General features: G+C 37.5%; 1 protein-coding gene across 8 annotated transcripts in view; it reads left to right on the forward strand.

Moving 5' to 3' along the window:
• The first annotated feature begins 2,905 nt into the window (after window positions 1-2,905).
• The window catches only part of SGK3 (serum/glucocorticoid regulated kinase family member 3), a 50,485-nt gene continuing 32,456 nt past the window's right edge, over window positions 2,906-20,934 (forward strand). For 2 of the 8 annotated variants that reach the window (XM_088130562.1, XM_088130560.1), the window contains exons 1-2: window positions 2,906-3,096; window positions 3,873-3,948. The gene's annotated coding sequence lies outside the window, so the exon portion shown is untranslated. The other 6 variants (XM_025167558.2, XM_015888329.3, XM_088130563.1 and 3 more) reach the window with 5 other exon arrangements.

The following is a 20,934-nucleotide window of genomic DNA, read 5'->3' on the forward strand; positions in this document are numbered from 1 at the left end:
TCCCCCAGATGACTTTCACTCAACTTGGAAGGAGACTTGGAGATGAAACTACACAACTGTGGTCTGTCTTCATTAGCTTTGGAGTCCTTGGATTTCCCTATAACTAAAGAGGTTTCAATTGCTGTTTCAACAACATCTAATGGAAATTGATTTGTAGAGGGATAATACTAAGACTGACTGTTGCTTTGAAAAGAGAAATTTAAGCAAAGCTTTTTCCCTGCTAAATATCATTACATTCTTGATATTGAAAAATACCATAGGGGTTTCATCTTAACTCATTTCAGTGCTCTGCCTTCAGCCCTAATGGAAGGAACATAACAACTTACTCCCTTTGTGGAAAGGTTTTGCCCTTGTCATTTAGAAGCAGTTGAAACAATGTGTTGTGTGCTGTTATATTATCAGTCTGTTGCTTTCCAGGTCAAGGTAAGTTTGCTGTAGATCAAGTAATGTTCCAATTCCAATTCATGGTTGGGTTTGTTGTAGATCAGTTAAGTTTTACATCTCAATTTTCTTCACAGATTTTAATCATCATAGTATTTTTATAGTTGCCAAATTCTGCTTTGTAGCCTGTGTTACTAGCAAACAAATGATGAAACCTGGAAATTTATCTAGGTTTTTTTTTTTTTTGCATTGTGTCTGACTGTTGTTGATTGTTACAAGATTGCATAAATGTTTTCAGTTTATTAACTATCTGATACAAATTGATTGTGAGTTGGGATAATACATTTCTTTAGGTAATTTTGTTTTTTGGCCATGGATTGCAATAAATGATCTGAACTGATCCAATGTGATAAGACTCCTACACTCTAACTTATTAAATATGTTTATACTTAGCTTTCACCCCATATTGACTGCCAGATTGGCACTTCACAATTAAATAAATGGCTGAGAGATAGTGATTGAGATTCACACATACTAAACAATTATTTGCTTAATCATATTTTATTGAACTACAACTGACTGATTTCACATAATACGTTAAGCCATCAAGAGTTGGCAATCTAGTCTACTATTATGCATTATTTTACCACATTAATCTACAAAGTACTAAGTTAAAATGTAGCGTGTAGCTCATATCCTGCTGTTATCCTGATTCATTGTATTGTGTGAATAATTAGCAATGTATGTTCAGTAAACCATCAATAAATATACCATGGGTTACCAATCTTATGAAATACAGCCAGAGAGAAAAACAGTGCTATAGCCATGAAATCAGACCAAATTTGGTAGATTGGGACTTACTATAAAGAAGGATTAGGAAGGAGAAGATGCTGAAGGGAAATGTTTTGCCCCTTGTGAAAAAGAGACGAGCGAGTAACAAAATGAAGAAAGAATAATCATGGTTCAGTGCATCAACATGCATTTATACATATACAGAATATTCCCCATGGTTCCTAGATCCAAACTACTTGGTGATGAATGGATTGTAATATACGAAATATATATACTTTTCTGTTACCATCTAACATACCTCAAAACATCCAGCATTTAAACAGCCAGTAAACCCCACTCTCCCTCTTACTGACGTTATCTAGCTTGATAATGAAACATCTACAAGAAAGCAACCAAGCTCAGAGAGCAACAAAAATCCAACAGTACCTCAAAAGTGTTGATTGTTTTATCTGTATTGTATAGAACAGACCATATTGAGAGAGTCAGGAGGAAAGTTGGGGAAAGCTAGCACAGATTGAAGAAGTTGTTACCTTAACAACACTTTGTTTTTTAGCTTATTAACTGAGGTCGTCTTCAGAAGCTCTCCTCTGGGTGTCTCTATGACTGAAAAACCAGCTTTATCATTGAGCAGTGACACAGCTGCCCTAGGCAGCTCATTTTGGATGGCATGAAACTATTATGTCTTAATTATTACTGTATCTTGCAAGAATAATTAATGGAGAGGAGCTTCTGAAATGTTCTACTTCAGATGCCAAAGCACCTAAACTAGGCTTAGATACTATCCACCTTGACTTATGGAGAGAAAGAAGATCCATCTCATAGTGCAAATTTTCTGCTGAGTACAGTAGATGGAGATGGGGAGAAGAACTTGTAGAGATATTCTATTTATGGGACTTTCTACCCAAGAATATGCTTGCCTGGGTGTCTGGACACTGGACCTTGAGAAAGAGCAAGCAAAAGAAGCTAGATGCCTTTGGCTTATGGATCCTGAGACATTTAATACGAGTACTATCAGTCAGTCCTAGACAAAATGTTCTATGAATGATCAGCAAGCAAAACTCACATACTGTATTTTGATGGACTAGAAAAAATGTGCTGGCAAGGTTGAGGGAGGGAAAGACAATGGTTAAAGTGGATGGTAGAGATAAAAGAGATTAATGCATTGTCCTTGGGAGAGGTACAAGCTATTATTAAAGACAGGTAAAAATGGTGAGCATTTGCCAGCAGAAGTTGATCCCAACTCAGTGGTAGTAAAACAGATGAATAGGTCCCTTTATTTATTGCTTGCAATTTTGTTTTTAAATGGTGTGTCTGGGTAATTTACATTGTCAGGTCTTTTACTGGTGCTGCTTAATGTAAGCTGCCTTAAAATATATGTAAATGGACTAGGTATTTATAAATAAAAATAGAAAACATGAGACAGAGACTTCTTAGCACGTTGCTATTTTTTATTTCTGCTGGGGCTATTGCGCCTTTTACAGTCAGTGCTGATACTGTAGGAAGCTACGAGGGGTGACGGACTTACTGCATTTCTGCCTATTGGACGGCCCTTGACGGTGTCTACTAAAAACACACAAAAAAGAAGATACCAACTGAACGCGAGCGAGCGAGCGAGCTCGCAGCAGCTTCCGCCTTTGCCAAGAGCAGAAATCCTTAGGCGTCGCAGGTGTCCGCCAGGGGGCGAGAGGTCCCGCCGAGTTCGTGTCAAAGTCACATGAATCTAACGTTGGAACGCGTCCTCGAGTGACCCTGGCGAGGCTCTTGTACTGGGAGAAACCTCATGGCGCCTCTGGCTGTTGTTCCCACAACACCCGCAGAAGAAGGAGCCGCCGCCGCCGCCGCCGCCAGCCCCGGTGCAAGGAGAGGTTGGCGTGTGGGGCAGGGTTTTGTTGGGCGTTTGACCCACGCCGACCAGCAGCCGCGGTGAGCCAAAGCCTTGGGCGGGAGAGCGGCCGCTGGTTGGAATCACCCCCCAAAGGGTGGAGAAAGCAGGCTCCACCCTGCGCAGGCACAGGGCTAGGGAGTGATTGGGCGCGTCGCTCCCACAGCCAGCTAACGGACGGCGCCCCGGGCACGGCGGCTATCTGGCGACCGCGGGGGGAAGGAGACTCGCTGCCTGGGGCCGGGACGCCTCATCTTGCCGAGGAGCGGCGAGACTCGCGCCGGGCGGTTTGTATATCTGGGGCGCGCGCTCTCCCGGTTACACGTCAGTGGCGAAACGGCCCCAAGCGGCCAGTCGCGCGCAGCAGAGAGTCGGAAGAAGGAAGCGAACCGATGTCAGCTTGAAAGCGCCACAAGTCTCTTGTGGTAAGCAAGTGTACTTTGGGCTGGGGAAGAGGAAAGGAGTTTGGGCGCGACGTGGAAGGTCTCGGCCCCGTTGCACTTGCTTCTGAGGAAGGAGGTAAAGAATTGTGGAAGCCACCAGCCCAGGACTGAGCATTTAATTTTCTGCTGTGTCTGAGAATTAATTGCTCAGTTTCCCGCACGCAAGTAAGGTAATTCTGTTGGTTGAGATCATCATTCCTAGAAGAGACAGAACTCGGTATACCGTGAACGCTGAGTAATTTTTTCACTGCTAAACAGTACATTAGTGATGCAAGTTGATTGATTCTTTTACTGAACCTAGAAACCCATTTTCGTGTATATTTGACCCTACATCTCCTGAGTGTCTGTTTTCCTTATCCCTCCTTTTCTTTCAGCTGGTGCTCTCTATATAACATAGTGGACTATTTCTAAAAAAATTGCTACAAACATGGATTTTGAAAAGTTGCCCAGGTAAGAAAAAAAGAGATCTGCGATAACAAGTCTGACAGGCTTTAACTGTGATACTTGTAGCTCTAGGAAATAATTATGTATATGTCCAGTAGATATTGCATTAACATGAAAAAAATTAGGGTTAGGTAAGAAAAATTTATTTTTCCATGCTAATAAGGAACTTGCAGTACAGAAAGGTGCATTGAAAAGCATTTTGTAAATGTAAAAGCACATTCATGCTCTTAGATTAGTTGCCAGATATAAATTACACTTGAGTGAAAACTTTAGGCTTTTTGTACTGGTTCTTTTTTGACAGTTCTTAGAAATAAATTGATATATGGGATGAAGAAAGAGAAGATAATTCTAAAAGAAACCAACTTTCCTCTTGAGCATAAATTACTGAACTTTAATCTTGAATTTCCTGACTGTTTGGTTCATGGGCATATTTTAACTTTTGAGACAGACTCTACAAAATATTGCACTGTAATATTTTTAGACACATTAAAAGTAATAGTGCAGAAGCTACTCATTTTTTCATATGACTTCATTAAATGTTTTTACCAGCAGATTTCTGAAATATTTCCAGTGATAACTATGCAAGTAGTAAAGCAGCAGCTATAGAAAGAAGTTTCTTAAGGCATATTTTAGAAGAGGGTTGTAATGGGGAATCTATAGGAGTCTCCATGTCAGAGTACGGTTTTATGCAGGTCTTAAATTAGATGTCAGTAACGGCTTTTGGGGGTTTTTTTCCACGAGACATTATAATAAAGTACTTCCTATGGCTTACGGACTGTCATATTGAGCTTCTGAGGTATTCAGTAACAAAATGGTTACAATTCTGCTGAACTTTCTTTGAATTAATGTTGAAGATGTGGCATGTAAGTGACTGGACTATTTACTTGTGCATAAGTTGACATGAAGGGGCATAAAGGAGAAACAGAAGGGCTCGTGGTTAATTTGATACGAATTCACCTGTTCACAGGGTGCTTTTAGACTGGCAGCTGATAGGGCTACCAACCAAAATATAATGTGCAGCTATTAAAGAACACTTTAATGCTCATCTTATCATTCTCCAATCCTTCAAAAACAATATGAAGCTAACCCACAGTCAGGTTCATTGCTGCCGACTTAAAATGCTGAGAAATCCATAGTTGACCAATCAGATACTATAAAAAATGCTATCCAGTCAATGCCCGATCCCAATCCATTTTTAATTTCTTGCATCATTCTTTCAGTTTCCCAAATATCCAAACAGTTGCTACTGAGGGAAGAGGGTGTAAAATTGCCAAGGGACTCTGTTGCACTTTGAACTCCTGTAAAATAATAACATCTCAGGAAAATGGACTGCTGCAGGAAATGGGAAGAGACAAGTTATGTCCAGGAATTGGGAGGGAGAGAAACAGATGAGTTTCACTTAGGGAAATTCACCAATCCACAATTTCTCCAGAATTTCATTTTCTAGAAAAGTAAGCATTATCTGAAATGCACTGCAACTAACAAACGAAGATGATATGTAGTTTAAAAAAAACCCCTCTAATGAATAATGAACAAGCCTTCGAGTTCTCTACAACTTTTCATCAATTAAAAAAGGCAAGTGAAAAAAAAACAGCTGTGTTAATGATGTAGCCATGAAGGTTGCATTTAGGTTCAAGTAGTCCTTGGTTAACAACATCAGGTGGGACTAGAATTGCTGTTGCTAAGTGATGCAGTTATAAAGCATGTCATCACGTGACCATGCCACTCAGTGACGGCAATTCTGGCAGCCCCAGTTGCCATTGTTAAGGGTTGCGCAGGTCATTAACCAAGGATGTCACATGGTGCCATTTGCAGCCTCCTGCCAGCTTCCCCATTGACTGCCTGTCAGAAGCCAGCAAAGAAAGTCGCAGATGGTGACCACATGACCACAGGGATGCTGCAACGACCGGCACTCCAAGGACTGGTCATAAGTGCAACTTGTTCAGTGTTGTCACAAGTTCAAACAGTTGCTGAATGAGTGGTCTGTAAGTGAAGACCACCTGTATAGCTCTAAGGCTGTCTAAGAGAAACTTGCAATCGATACTCCTCTTACCTTGCTAAGACCTGTAATAGTGTCAGGCTCTTTAGCAGCTGCCTCAGATTGTAAGTAATTATTTCCAAGCAAGATTCTCACAAAATCTTATTTAACAAGATGTATTGAGGTGAAAAATGTGGGTGGCATGCAAAGAATAAAACTACTATAACAACATAACCCATGATGCCCTGGTTAAAACCACAGTCCCCAAAACAAGAAGTTGCAGCTGAGCTCGCCTAACATCCTGGCCCAAGACCAGCCAGGTTTTCAAAGCCTTATAAAAGGCTAACAGAGTTAGGGACATCCAGACCTCTGGGGGGATGGTGTTTCACGGGGCAGGTGCAACCACAGAGAAGGCACAGCTCCAGCATCCAACAAGTTGGCATTATTTGTTGGAATGGACCCACAGCATGCCTTTCCTGCTAGACTTGGAGGGCAGGCAGAAAAAATGGGGGACAGGAGATGAAAGAATTTCAGCAACCGAAGTATTTCTCGTTTGGAACAGATTTAGGATTAAAACGTCCTTTGATCTGGCAGGGAGGCAAGTCTCTTCACTGGTAAGAGAAAAGCTTGCAGCTTTTACATACAGTACAGTACCTGTCTCCTAAATCTTTAGCAGTGAGGAAACTAACCATTACAGAAAGCTGTAGAACTGACTTCTGAATAAACCTATGTGAAATTGTGAACAATAGAGGTTTTCAAAAGACTACTATGTGCTATGGTGGTTTCAGGTTGTATCTAATACTGATAGGATCGACCATCATTTGTTTTTTTCCTCCCTTTTTGAACAATACGGAATTCAGCATTTACCTAGATCTGTGCTAACGTATATATAACAAAGCACACAGGAGCCTTGCTGGGTAGAAAACAGAAGTGAATGAAACTTGGTAGGTTTTTAGTTGACCACATTTTCCCACTGAGTAAATCCAAAAATAACACATAAAAATGCTAATGTGATAATCAAAACATTCCCAGTTTTAAAGTATTCTAGAGATCATAATAAAGAATTGCTTTCAGTGCAAGGGAAAGGAAAAATAACTGTCCTTCAGTTGCATACAGTAATAAAATTGGAGATTAATTTTAGGTGATTTTGTGTGTGTGTGTGCGCCATCGAGTCATGGTTGACTCCTGGTGACTGCCTGGACTTGTCCCTGCAGTTTTCTTGGCAAGATTTCAGAAGTGATTTGCCATTGTCTGCTCCCTAGAGCAGAAACCGAGTGACAGGCACAAGGTCATCCAGCTGGCTTTGTGACTAACACAGGACTAGAACTCACGGTCTCCTGGTTTTTAACCTGGTTCCTTAATCAATACACCAAACTGATTCTTTAAAATACACCTCTAGAACAATACCATGTAAAAATACACCTCTAGAACAATACCATGTTCATACAACCACATGCTAATGCTATCCATTTTGGCTTTTATTGATTTTTAAATTTAGATTTTTAAAATTTACATTTTTAAATTTAGATTTAAAAAACAATAAAAGCCAAAATGGATAGCATTAGCATGTGGTTGTATGAACATGGTATTGTTCTAGAGGTATATTTTTACCGTGTCCTCAAACAAAATTACCGTGTTCTTTCCTTTACTGCCCAAGTACTCACATGTTACTTAACTCATGATTCTGGAGTTCTGCACAAATGATTTTTGTGGCTTCTGTCAATTCAGTCACACATATACATTTCATAAATACTCAAACAGGCCTATAGAGCCAGCAGTATCTAAGTTTGTGTAGCCTAGGATGCAGCTCACTGTGCACAGGAGTGGGTTGCACAAGAAGAATGAAGTTACCTCAAGAGGTTATTGTCTAGTGAATTATTTCTGCTCTGTTCTTGGAGGATGAGGCAATCTTTCAGTTCCCTAGGAGTAAACAAAGCCTTTACCTCTTATTACCTTCCAAAGGACAAGTAACTGACTAGTGATTTTCTAGGAAGTACAAAATATGTTTTGTTGTTATAAGAATAAAATAAAATAAATGTGAAAGGGGTGTGTGCATGCAAGTTTTTAAAGGAGATTAATAAAACTAGTGACAGTTTGAGTTTCTTAGAACCCAATACTGCAGAAAGTCAAAACTTAGGCTTAGTCCTTTGTTTATAAGGGATGACTGGGAAATTTTCAGCACATGTAAAATAGAAATAGATTTTGACTTAAGCTGAGAAATATCAGTCTCTCCTGTTATGTTGAAATTCATATTCTGTTACATAATGTTCTGTGCCTCCTTGGACGTAAACATGTTCTAAGATGACATCTCTTCATGATTGATTGTGTTCTGATAGTAAGGATTTTTATTGTTAATGGTCATTTGAGTTAGGATCCAACTTTATCGTAAAACATTCACTGTGGTTTTCTTCCCAAGACAAGGTATAATGAAATAAGATACTAAAGAATAGGTATGGGTATTTGCAAACTAAATTGCAAAGTGGATATTATTTTATTTATTTATTTATTTATTTATTATTAAATTTGTATGCCACCCATCTCCCCCAATGGGTGACTCGTTAATATTAATAGAATATTATTGTTATTACTACTAAATTCTTAAAGTATTAAATGCTTTACAGTTTTGCTGTTTGTGGGTTCATTCCCTTGTAACAAAACTGAGGTCATTACTAACCTAAGACCTGTCACCAACTTCTCCATTTATTATTAAAGTTAATTTGATTCTAGGTCCAAACATATACTGGATTATAAGTCTCTGAATGTTGACCTGGGAATAAGTTCTACTAAATATAGTGAAGCTTCTTTATGACCAGGTCTGAGCTCTAAAAGAGAGCTTACATATAGGACTGGGATAAATACAGTAGAGGTTCAGGTTTTCCACAGTCTTGCTCAATTTGTGATATGGGCAGTCAGAGATAATTGCAACATTTTGCTGTTTTTAAAGGGTGGTTGTGACATTTCTGGGAAGTGAAACAACACTGAAAACAAAGAAGTGACAAGAGTTCGGAGAAAGACCCTTGAAAAGAGCTACTAGTAAGCATTCTTGGATTATAAGAGGAAATGGCGACTTAATACATGGAGTCAGAATAGTTTTTAGTACATGGAGAGCCAGCCAGAGAAATCTTTCAATGGCCATGCCATACAACTAAAGACATTTGTCTCACAATTGTAATGTTATAGAGGATGATAAAGTACAGAAACCGTATTTGAATGCATCCAGTTAAAATGGCATCTAGAGTCTTTGCAATATTAAGGGAGATCTCTGTGACCATGGCACTCCTGAAAAAATCTTCTTGAGTATGGTGTCCTCCATATATATTGACAGTGACACCCAGAATTCCCTCCTGGCCTGGCATACAATTCTGGAGGGCATCATGTTGGAGAAGGTTGCTGCTTTTTAATTGCTTGAATTGTTATACAGTCCATGTCAAGCTGGTCTTCTCTTCTTGTAATTCTATTCCTTTTGTTCAGGTAATTGTTTTGGTGGCGGAATCCTAAACATGTCAGAAACTCCAAGGACAACTTTAAGAGACAAGCTTTTGCTTTGTTCTAGGAATTCTTCCTTCAATTAAAAAGTATGTGATAGCATTCAGTAGGTCTAATTTAGAGTCACCTTAATGTGGATACCTGGTACTACTGGTTTTGAAACCCAAATTAATTTGTGAGGTAAGAGTTTCATTCTGATCATTAAAATTCACTGAATGGATTAGGCTGCTGACTCACACCAAGAAGTCAAGAATAAAATAAATCCCCACAGGGATACTAATTTGTAGTGCTTGGTTTCTGAAGGTAGTTTTAACAGTGATGTGGCTGCTTTGTATCTCAGAGCTAAAGCGGGCCCCAAAGGACTACACAGAAAACAGGAATGAATGGTAGAGAAACTGAGTGTCAATAATTAACTGATATTGTTATTCTGCCCACCAAGACTGAACCATTCACTACAACATTCTTAGTTAAAAACTTCTGTGTGGTTATGGTGGTTTCCTTTCCCAAAAATAAGATAACCCTAAATTTAAGTGGTATCCCCAAGGAAAAGTATATATGCACAGACAAAAATCTGGTCCAAAGCCCATTTTTTTTACCTTGCCAAATTAAGATTGCAACTTTTGCAGAAAATAATCCTGGAGCCTTCCCCTGCCATTAAAAAAGATCATGGTCAGGAGAGAGAGAGAGTTATTAATTAAAGTTAATCCTTTAATTAAATTAAAGCCTGTAAACAAATTACCACACATATAAACTGAATTCTCATCTGCAAACTCCAGCTATTCTCTTTCCCATACACTTAAACTACAGACGTATATGTTTGAAGGCATACTTGCATGCATATAATACCTCCCATTTTCTTGCCAGAAACAACAAAGAAAAAAATAAAAATTCAAATCCAAACCAAGATGGGGAAGGAGAAGCTACAGCAAGAAGGGGAAAGAAGGAAAATGAGGGAACTAAACTAGATGGGCACTAGCATTTGAGTTTGTTCAAACTCCCTTTATAAATTTAGAACATATTACATTCTTTCCTTGGCTAGCTGCAAAAACAATTGTGGGATCTTTCAATTAACAGATAATTAATTGTGATTGCATGTATGGCATAACTTCAGAATTGGTTACAAACCAATTTAGAACAAAAGTGAAAATAAGTCAGGACTCTTGAGCTATATGTAATGATATGGATTTATTTTATTGTAGAAGCGTTATCTTTGTAAAAGCTTGCTACTGTTCCTACCTGATTTAATTATTAGCTCTTACATCATTATTGTTTACTGCTTTTGTATCCTTAGGCACTGATCAGTATTTGAAAGAATTTTTAATAAGTAAATACTTTGATGTTTTGGCTTTTAAAATTGATTTAAAGTCAATAGTAGATTCTTTCTATAACTATAATAAATGCACCAGTTTTTCCAAGGGGAGGAGGAATTTGGAGAATTAAGGAAATTCTTTGCTGAAGGAATATCCAGCACTATCAGTTGCAAACTGAATCTCATTAATCAAGGCTGCTATTTCTTAGTATCCATATCAATTATTTAAAAGTTGTTGCTCTTCTCCTCTCTCCTCCTTCAACATGATGAGATATTTTATGTTCCAATATTATATCTTACAACCTGTGTCCACAATCTCCTTAGTGGAGAATTGAAAACTTAGCTTAGAAGGCAGAATTAAAACATTTTAATTAGTAATAATGTGTTATATTGCATTTGAATTGTATATGAGCATGTGTTGAGAAAGAAACATCCTTATTTTCAATCATTTGGGGGATGTTGTATGTTAGATGACTGGGATTCTTCATGCCATCATTAATTGCCAAACAGTGCTGTATTTGAAAACAAGACTGTCTTCAGACCAAAGTTTAGGCTAGCATGACTATGAATCATTCTACGTGTGGGTGAAAACAGTGCTGTGCTTGTATTCTTAAGAGCGGAGGAAAGCTGCTCATCATAAAAACTAATTCTGCTGAGCAACTCTTTCTAATCTTGTTTTCAAATCTACTGTTCCCCTTGGACTGACTAAAAAGCAGGCGGTGGTGCTAGAATAAAACTACATTTGCAGTGAAAGCTATTCGAATCTGAAATAGAAATTGTTGATTAGTTAGAGCATTGGAAACTGGCCAGTGAGACCACCAAGTTTGTGTGAAGCTCTCTATGAGTTTGGGAAAGAGATTTTGAAAAGCAACATTTCTGTGGTGTAAGAGGGGTTTTGTATGGAAGTCCAAGGGAACAGATGGACTTTGTGGGGCAACTGTTTCTTATGTAAAGCCAGTGTTTGTTTTGTTGACATATAAAGCAAAATTTGTTGTTCAGATAGAGTAGTGAAGAGAACTGCTCTTGACTTATTCATTCCATTTGTTTTTAGGCTATTCCCCAACTGGTTCTGAATCTTTAAAGAAGTTTGGTTGGGAGAAAATGGTGTAAGTCTGTAGAGTTCAATGAGGTGGGGAAAACAGGTGGGATTTTGCCTCATCCTCAGTATCTATATTATGTTAATGTGAAGATGGCAAAGCACATGTTTATTACACACAATTGAGACAGCAGTGGCAGCCCAGATTATTCTGTTTGGCTCTATCTATTGATCTTTATTACAAGGACTGGACCCTCTCAAGTATTTTATTTAATTGCTTCCATCTGCAGAATAAGTCTTCTTAAAGATATACCTGCTTTCGGGGAGCCCTTTACTGGGGATATGAGAAAGTCTTTCCTGGATTGGTCCTAAAGTATGAAATGTTTTCATTTGGATCTTGTATGATCCATCATTTAATTTCTGTTTGTCTATTTCTGCCCAACTTGGATATGTAGGCAGGATGCAATATTATTTGCAAGGCAGATTAATGATTTAACTTGACATCTTATATTTGAAATACCTGCAAGAGAAAACAATCCAGGCATCTGTTTAAATATTGGGATTAAGGGATGGGGCACCTGTATATATTTAAATCACATGTCTACCCTGTAATATGGGAAGAAAATAGTACATGTGTTTAAAGAGTTTTTCTCCCTTTTGCTTTGCATATGAATAGCATACACACAAATAAGTGCACAGTTGTATAGTTGCATGTGATTTCAACCTATGTGATCCTGGAGTAGTCTTGAATTGTCCTCTGTTCTTTGTATTGAGTTCATTTTTTTCACATTTCAAGGCTGGGCAAACTTCTTTTCTATGATAGCTGTAGTGTCTTTTTATATGAGAAGATTATAAAGTAAATAATTACATACTGGACTGTATTCCTTTTCTTTGTAAATTAGAAATAGTTTTATTTATTTTTGAAATGTTTGGGTGTGGTTTGTTTTGCTCTTAGCAAGTTGCGTTGGAAGTTTTGCTGCAAAGAGAAGAAATGGATTTCTCTGTACGATACATTTTCTTTCCCTGAACTCCATTTATTTAAGTTTCTTTTTATCAAAATCATCAAAGTTCTTTTGTTTGCCATTCATTTGATGCTTACATTTCATCATTCAATGCTTAAGTTCTAAATGCATGAGGATTATTGCTTGAATTTAGAGCAATACCCTGTGTTTATGTGTCAAAAATAACTTTAGCCTACTCCTGGGACAAAACAGAGGCCATTTAAATCTTTCAATAAATGTAATTATTTATTTACTTATTCCGACATGTTTGAACAGAATTTCCAAATTCTAAGCTCCTGGGCACATCTGAAAGCCTCTGAGCAGATCTAACTCTCTAATTTATGGACACAGACACAAGAGAGGCTGCATAAATACTGTAATTCTCTTTTACTGCTTGAGTGAAATGACTGTGTTTCTGTTGCCACCACCTTCACCATTCAGCAGCTCAGTTTTACCTCTGCCATTGACATGCAATAATTTTATAGTAAACTTTAAAATTATTATCCCCTGGCCAGCTGTGCTTGGATGTAGCAGTACAGGTAGGGTGGGATGGGGAACTGATTTTTCCGCCCCTAAATGTGTCAACTATTTAGAGAATTGTACATTATATAAGTACTTAAAAGGCATATGTATCTGTTTTATAAAGACCAGAATGATTTCTTAATTCTGCCAGTCTGACAACACATGAGTTTCATTTAAAAAACCATGGATGCTAATACTTTGCATCACCCAACACACTTTTTAGTTGTCAATTTATTCATTTTTCATATTTGTGTCCTGCCCTTTCTGATTAATATAATGATAAATAGTAAAATGTTTCCTTATAAAGTGCAAAATCTGCAATTTAAAAATTGTTTTAAATTTATTAGTAATACATTATTATCACTATATTACTATTCCTGTCAATTGGTGGTTTTATTCTGGATATCCTATGAAGAATCTGTTACAAACATGTGGTTCTGTAGCTACAAAGTTGCAGTCTGGACAGTAAGAAAATTGATCTTATTATATTACCTAAAATAATGACCAAAATAGTTTTGGATGCCAAGACCCTTCTGTGGGTGAAATTTTCAAAAATGTAATTGCTGCTCAATAGGCACTTGCAAACAGTACTTTACAATAAGTACTGTGTTTAGAAGGTAAATGTGAGGCACATATCTCCAGAATAAGTCTCGTTTCCTTTTAGTAGCATGGGAGCTCCTTTTGAGCAAATTGTAGAAATCAGAAATAGTCTTTGAGCATGCAGACTTCTAATGTGCCCAAAGTACTTTGGCTGATCTCAAAAAGCTAAGGAGAGTCAGACCTGTTTAACCCCTAGATATCACCAGGAATCCCAGGACTGTAGGCTAGATTGGACCATGGAAGAAGGCAGTGGCAAACCAGTTCTGCATGGTTGCCAACAAAATTATACAGAGATATCCATGAAGTAACCAGGAATTGAGCTTGACTTGAAGGAGATTTTATTTTAATGGGTTACTGTTACTGTTTTTTTGAGAGTGGGCCTCAGCCCAGATGTCCTATTGTGATATTTGGAGCTTGATCTATTATTTTAATGTTGTACTCTTCTGTTATCTGTTTGTCTTCTTCTTTCACATTTGCCTTTGAGAAACTTTATAGATTAGCTCTCTCCATTATTTCTGATATTTCACAATTTTGTTTTAATGCTTCTAAGTTGAAACCAATATCTTGTTTGATGATATACATCCAACGTATTATTTGGTAACCTCTTTTTCTAACCCCTCCAACCATTCCTAGCATAATTGATTTTTCTAAGGAACTTGAATGCATGCCATAACCAAAAATAAGACAGTCTTGGCAGTCTTAATTTCCAGTGACTAACTTGAATGTTGCTAACTTGATGCAGACTTAAATCTTGTTTGTAATTTTGTTGTCGGAGGTATGTGCAATACCTGTTTCCAAACCCATAATTTGAAGGAATCTAGTTTTTTTCTATCTGCTTTTTTAATTATCCAGTTTTCACAACTGTAAGTAGATATAGGAAAAACAGTACCATTTACTCTTTAGCACTTGGTATTAAAACTGATTTTCCAGATCTTCTCCATGCTAGTCATTGCAGTGTACCCAAATGATATTCTGCATTTAATTTCAGAACTAGTATCTCCTGTTTGGTCAATTTTGGAACCAAGGAAAATAAAATCCTGACTGATTCAAATTTTCATTGCCAATTTTAATTTCAGTGTCACAATTTCTAGCTGTTATCATTACTTTAGTCTTCTTAATGCTTAAATGAAATCTAGCCTTTTCACTTTCTTCCTTGACTTTTAGGCTGTTTTATATCCTCCTTCATTTTCTGCCAGTAGATTGTTAATGCTTCTGCCACCAATTTTTGTTCCAATGTCTGATTTGCCTTAAGTCAAAGTTTCTCAAAACTGCCTGTATAAGAATAGAAATAGAATAGAAATTCTGTTCATTGGCCATTCTGCACACTTTTTCCAGTTTTGAACTTGTCTGTGTCTCCAAAAGTTGCTCTGACAGTGTCTTCTTAGTTTTATTGACAGTGATTTCATTAATGAAATTAAGTGTTCTGGAATACCCACTTCTTCCAGGCATTACCATAATTTTTCATGTTCAGTGCAACAGAAGGCTTTGCTATGGTGAATGATGCATAAGTATACATACTTTTGAAATTCTTGTGCATGTCTCATGATCCATCGAACATTTGGAATGTAGTGCCTTTTCTTCTTCTAAAATTAGACCATACTTTGGGCAGCTCTCTTTCTATGACTGGTTCAATCATTGTTGTATTATTTCCAACAAATTTTTGCTAGAATTGATATCAGGGCTATTGTCTAGTAGTTGGAGCAGATCTGCGTGTCAACCTTATTCCTGATTGGGATGAACATTGACCTTTTCCAACTTTTTAGTCATTCATTGGTATCCCATATTTTTTGACATAGTTTGTATTACTGCTTATGGTATTGTTTTAAGCAAATTGGATGGAATGCCATTATTCCAAGGGCTTCTCTTTTTGGCAGATGTTTTAGTGCCCATATTACTTCAGCTTCCATTATATCTTGATCTGCTTCAGATTTCTCTTTGTTACATTAGTATACAATCTTTGTTGTATACTAATGTATACAATTAGTAATGTTGAAGAACATTACTAATTGTATATAATTTCTCAGTATAATCCTTCCATCTGTTTTAGATTTGCTTCTGATCAGTCAGTTCTTTCTCATCTTTGCCCCTTATTGTTCCTTTGCACGTAGAGAATGGTGTCCAGGTTTTCTTTTTTAAGGGAAAAAGTTCCCCAGCATGTCTTTTTTCCTTTCTGTCTTCCATTTCTTTACAGTGTCCCTTCCAGTCCTTTTTTCCCCTATCTTTTCTTGCTTTACATTGAAATTCTCCATTTAATCATTTTGCTTCACTTCTGTTATCTGTGGCTTTGGCTTTTCTTCTCCATTCAGCAATTTGGATGGTTACCTTTGACTGCCATTTGCTTACTTCATTGGTTTGTTGTATGGAACATAGTTCTGGGTTGTTTCATAATATTTTTCATTTCTTCCCATAGTTCATCTGGTTGTTTTTCCATGAAATTAAGTACTGTAAGTCGAATCTGTTCTTTACTTCGATGGTATAGAGAAATGAAATTTTGTTGATATATTTCCAGGCTGCTATGTTCTTTTGGTTTTGCAGAATTTGAATTTAAAATGGACTTTGGCTACAGGTACTTGATAATCTAAGTCATAGCCTGCACCATGTAAAGTTTTAACTGATATAACTGTGTTTCTCCATCACTGAGTATAAGACATAATCAGTTTGGTTGTGGTGTGGTCCATTTGGAGATACCCATGTGTATGAGTGGCATTTGGGTTAAATACACCATGTATTGGTGATTCAAAACTGAATTTATTGACAGAAAAGCAACAAGCAGTCACCTACTTCATTCCTGTCTCCCAAACCATATCTGCCAACAAATTCTGCTTCTTCTTTGTCTCTAATTTTGGTGTTGAAATCTTCCTTGATGTATATTATATTTCTTTTTGGCATTTATTGTAGTGCTTCTTGAATGCTGGGCATAAAACTGTTGTTTCTTCTTCAGATGTATCTTTTGGTCTTTAAGTAAGGAAAATATTTACATTCAGAGATTTAGCTCAGATTCAAATAGCCATTGTTCTGTCATTTAGTGCTCACAAGCTTTCAACCAATAGGGTGATTTTTTAATTTTTTTGTTATCTACATTCCTTTCATTCTACAAATGTTTTACAATGCCAACATTAAAAAATCTACTATCCATCTCTTTTCACTTCCACTAATTTCACTTTTAAATTATAAGAACTATCTTTTACATTTGTTAATATCTGAATCTACTGAATAACCAAAACTAAACATTCCACAATTCACTTACACAGTATAAAACTAATACTAATTTTGATTCCTTATAAATGTGAATGGTTGATTGATTTTCAAGCATTGCAACTTTTAGGGAGCAAAAAATTGTAGATACCTCAGAGGCTGCTAATGCATCCAAACCATACTGTTTAATTAATACATGTTTCATATCTATATTGCCAAGCTAATTGTGCAAGTAAATGATATTCAACGTACAATCTCTTAAAATCTATAAAACAGCCATTAAAAATCAATTGATTTAAAGTGTTGATCCCTTGTTTAGCCCAAACATTTCAATAAAACATCCTTCTGGCTATTTTCAAATTTCACATCAATTTCTCATGGGATTCGTGATCAAAATATAAAATAACTTATCTATTAATAACCAAACATGCCTGGCAGTTTACAAGGCTGGAAAAGAACATCCCAGTTAGTATACCTGGATTCTAAAACTTGCCAAGATTTCAAAGATGTTACACACTTGCTCTCCAAATGACCCAAAAGAAGAAAATAATCATAAAAAGTCCCATTCCAAAAAATATGGATGTTAAAATAAAAACCCAATGATATATATATATTTATTTATTATTTATTAAATCAATTTATATAGCCACCCATCTCACCACAGGCAACTCTGGGCAGTGTACAACAAAGCTAAAAACAGTAAAATACATTAAAAATATATAAAACAAAATAGAACAGAGAACAAAAAGAAGTTAAAAATAAGGGAGCCACCTCACTAATTCCCCCATCCCCTGGAGTCCCCAGGCCTGCTGGCATAACCAAGTCTTAAGGGACCTCTGGAAGCTCAACAATGGTGAGGCCAGTCTCACCTCAGGGGGGAGAAGATTCCACAGCAGAAAAGGCCTGCCAAATATATCTCCCTAGGCGATGGAACCTGTAACATGCCCTTTCTGCTGGATCTGGTAGGACGGGCTGATGAAATTGGGGAGAGGCAGTCCCTCAGATAACCCGGCCCCATGCCATGAAGGGCTTTAAAGGTCAACACCAGCACCTTGAATTGGACCCAGAAACAAACTGGTAACCAGTGCAGCTCACAAAGCAGAGGTGTAACGTGTGTTCTACTAGATACACACAACTGCTCGCACTGCTGCATTTTGCACCAGCTGAAGTTTCCAGATACTCTTCAAGGGCATCCCCACGTAGAGTGCATTGCAGTAATCTAACCGGGAGGTGACCAGGGCATGAGTGACAGTGAGTAGGTCCCTCTGATCTGGGAATGGGCACAGTTGGCGCATAATACAAAGTTGTGCAAAGGCACTCCTAGCCACAACTGTCACCTGCTCTTAGAGCAGGAGTCATGAGTCCAGGAGGACCCCCAGATTGTGCACGAGGTTTGTTTGGGGCAGTGCAACACCATTCAGTACCAAAGATGGTAAATTCCTAGAACCAAGAATCCTTCAACCATATAATTGAAAATATGATAGGTTAAAGCCATCATCATCATAAGGTAGTTTCAGTTTAGCCAAAAAGATTCTAGGAGCTTTAGTCTGCCATAAAATTTTTGTCATTCATTATCTATCTGGGTAAAATATCTAATAGGAATTAACATTTGAATCCTCTTAAAATATACATTAATCTCAATTTAATGTTCATTTTCATAAAGCCAGCTGAATTGATTGCAGCAAATTCCACAGCTTAGTGCTGTATTAGTCCTGACTTTCTCTGCATTTGGATTCAGTGGATGAAACTAATATTTCACTCTAATCTCATTTTCCATACTATTCATGATTTCAGTTATCTTTGTTATGGCTCTCATGCCCAGCTTTCCTCTGAGCTAAAAAAAACTAAGAATTTTTGTAAGGGAACTACTCTAGCTCCTTTTGGAACTCTATAATAACATTTTTGAGGTGTAATGACTTGAACTGTATATTTATTCAGAATCAGTCTTTGATTTTGCGTAGTGAAGTTTCCCTTAGTTGTCGTTATTATGTTGTGGTTCTTAAAGACTTGTTTTTTGAGGCTCACCAATTTTGTATAGCTATTGTAAAGCAGCCTTTCTAAGCTGCTGTTCTGCAGATGTCTTGAGCGAAACCCAGAGAGCTATGCAAAATCAGATGTTCAAATTAGAGCTCTAAGATGTACAGGGGGTGGGGGGTAGTTGCATAAATATTGCACTATGAAAAACAAAACATTTGTTTAAAAAGGAAAGGAGGCCACAAACTAGTTTGCCCTCACTGTTCCTTTTCTATTTTGGTAAACAGAGTTGTATTTTGAAGCATCAGATATATTATCCCTTTTATTTTTCAAGTACGATTGTTAAAGTTAACAATAAAGTGATAATAAATGCACTTTTGCAGAATCCGTTTTCTCATTGTTTAGCAATCTGGAAAGGGAATATTTTATGCTTACTAGATAAGGGGGATGCATTATTTGTTTAATTATTTGAGTTATTAGCAATTGATTGCATGCAAAAATAAGGAAGTTCATTGACAGAAACATTCACATCCCCTGCTTGCACTCTTTAAACAGAGGAATTTGGTAGACTCTCCTATATAATGTAGGATGGCGAGTGCTGATCTGTTAGAAGAGGGTAGAAGAGCCCAAACTGGTATTGATTCTCAGAGGAACTCTGGGAGATGAAGCAGCAGAAGAGACGCCTAGAGCTCTACTGGAAGAATGTGAAGAGGGAACCCAATCAGGCATGGATAAGAACCTTTATTAAGGATTACCTCATGGAAATAAGAGTGGCAAAATGCAATTATTTTTCCACTCCTTTTGCATCTTGGCCAGTGGTTCTGTTTAAGGTGACCTGCTCCCACCTGGGTAGGGAAGGATGGGAGGAACACCTGCAGGGGCACTGGGAATACAGTTTGAGACAGCTGTTAAATAAAGTTGTTGGATCCGCTCTGAATTGGATTCTGGCCATGCAGGTTATTTGAAGTTGTTGAAGCATGGTCTAGCTTGGTTATCTGGGAAGAGTTAAGCCTGCTAGTCCTGAGGAAGTGGATAGAGTAATTGGGGCGATAGGTATGGCGACCTGTATATTAGATTCATATCCTCCTCCTTTTTTTTTTACTTTTATTTTTTTAGATTCATGCCCTTCTTGATTGGTCATGCGCTTGGAACCTTGGGGTGGTGAATGCATCCTTGAGAGAGTGGGTAGTTCCTCTGGGTCTTAAAGAATCAGTAGTCCATCCCCTCTTCAAGAAACCATTGCTGGATCCAAGGATGGCAGACAATTTTCATCCTATCTCTAACTTTCGCTTTCTAGGAAAGGTTGTTGAGAAAGTGGTTGGTTTGAAGCTTCAAAGGGGCCTGGATTATCTACAGTCTTTTTAATCAGATTTTGGCCTGGGTTATAGAACTGAGATGGCATTGATTGCACTAGTTGATAATCTCTGGCAGAATGGGGATGGTGCATCCACCCTGGACCTCCTTGCTCTCTCAGTGGACTTCAACACCAAAGATCATGGTATCCTTCTGGACTGACTTTGGGAGTGGGAAGCACAGTGCTCTGGTGATGTTTTCATTCCTCTAGGGCCAGTTCCATTCTATAAGAGGGGAGAGATCTTGTCCTAGTCTTCTACTTTATGGGTCCCTCAGGGCTCTGTACTCTCTCTGTTCCTATTTAACATTTATATAAAGCTGCTGGGTGAGGTCATCTCTCAGCATGGGGTTATACATCATTTATAACTCTCTACCCCAAATCTGTGTAGGTAATAGTGATAAGGCACTTGATAACATCTATTCAAAAATAAGAACATTCAGTTAAAATTAATTATCAGAAACAATATAATCAGGAGTACTTATTTGATTGTTCCTTCAATATGTTGCTTTCTGTTTAGAATTAATTATGTCTGTTTCT

The sequence above is a fragment of the Python bivittatus genome, unplaced genomic scaffold (genome assembly GCF_059951505.1).
Source record: "Python bivittatus isolate LINGU-HERP-01145 unplaced genomic scaffold, Pbiv_v1 ctg000840_np1212, whole genome shotgun sequence".
NCBI classification, from domain to species: domain Eukaryota; kingdom Metazoa; phylum Chordata; class Lepidosauria; order Squamata; family Pythonidae; genus Python; species Python bivittatus.